Below are 1,314 nucleotides of genomic sequence, written 5' to 3'. Positions count from 1 at the left end.
ACAGCTCTTTAAGGAAGCAGGCTGGCATGCAGCAGCTGAAGGTAGCTAATTGCAGATCAGATATGGGAAACAGGTAACAAGAGTAACTAACCACTGAACAGCAGCTGTAGTGCATCCTCCAGTGCTGGGATTTCTAAATCTAAAGCAGATTATCTTTCTAGGAGGATGCACTCGTGCCACTTTAAGTCTTTGAAAGGTTTCAGTAATACCATGGCTTGTGATATGTGATCCTCCTGACTGGCCCCAGACAATGCTTATTTTTAGTCTTTGATTATGAAGGTCCTGTACATGCTCTGCTAACAAGAGCTGTCCCTAATCGTAGGTGGTATCTGTGGATTCTGTGCTCAGCTTTAAAATGTGTGTGGTTCTCACAAACACAAAAAAAACCCTTGTGCAGAAATTCTGCAAAACTGATGCTGCTTATTAAGGCACAATAAATAGATAAAAGAAAACTGTCCAAGTGTAACAAATCTCATTCCTCAACTCTCATTCCTCAAGGTACAGTCTGCAAATCCAGCTAGCTCAGTGTGGGAAATTCAGAGCTCAAGAATAACACCAGGTTTTGTTGCTGATTGTAGCTGTGCAGGCCATCTTGGAGAGACTGGAGGAAATATATTGCACAGAGGTGCTGAAGCAGGTGCATCCCCCTGAACATTCAACTATAGTTTGATATATCACTTTGTGAGTAAATCCCTGAAGAGCAAGAAACCAATTGCACTGTTTAAAGCTTTGTATTATAAAACTGAAGGAGTGAGAGAACTGTACCTGCAGAGGTTAATCTTCAGCTCAGGAATTTAAATGTACTCATTAAAATCAACTTACAAATTAGCTCATTAAAATGCAACGCTGCAGATCCAGAAGTTGGTTGATCTAGCATGCCACTTGTATGAAGAAGTGACTTAAGAAACAGAGAACAAATTTATAGTACTAAAACTCCATCTTTCTTTGCAGTCCCCCATCTGGAACTCCTTCCTGAACTCTGCATCAACAGCACTTTCTATTTAGTGAATTAATCTTGTTTGATCCTGTGCTGCAAGAGCTGTGTAGTATCAGTAGCCCCCTGTAACGAAATATATGTCTGCACACACTTGTGCCCTCTCACACTCATAGGAATTCTGTAATTGAGCCCTGGCACCATGGGTCACAGCAATGATCATTTTATTACCTTGATAATGAGATTCTACAAGCTGCTGGCTGTAGTGGGTTTTATTTCTTAGTGGTTAAATTCCAGATAATCACACTACTTTACCACTGCCATTAAAGTAATGGTTTTGTTTGGGGGGAGGCAGGAAAAAAGACTCACACGAGCTCTGA

Source organism: Haemorhous mexicanus, chromosome 8 (assembly GCF_027477595.1).
Source record: "Haemorhous mexicanus isolate bHaeMex1 chromosome 8, bHaeMex1.pri, whole genome shotgun sequence".
Taxonomy (NCBI): domain Eukaryota; kingdom Metazoa; phylum Chordata; class Aves; order Passeriformes; family Fringillidae; genus Haemorhous; species Haemorhous mexicanus.
This window is presented reverse-complemented; position numbering follows the sequence as displayed.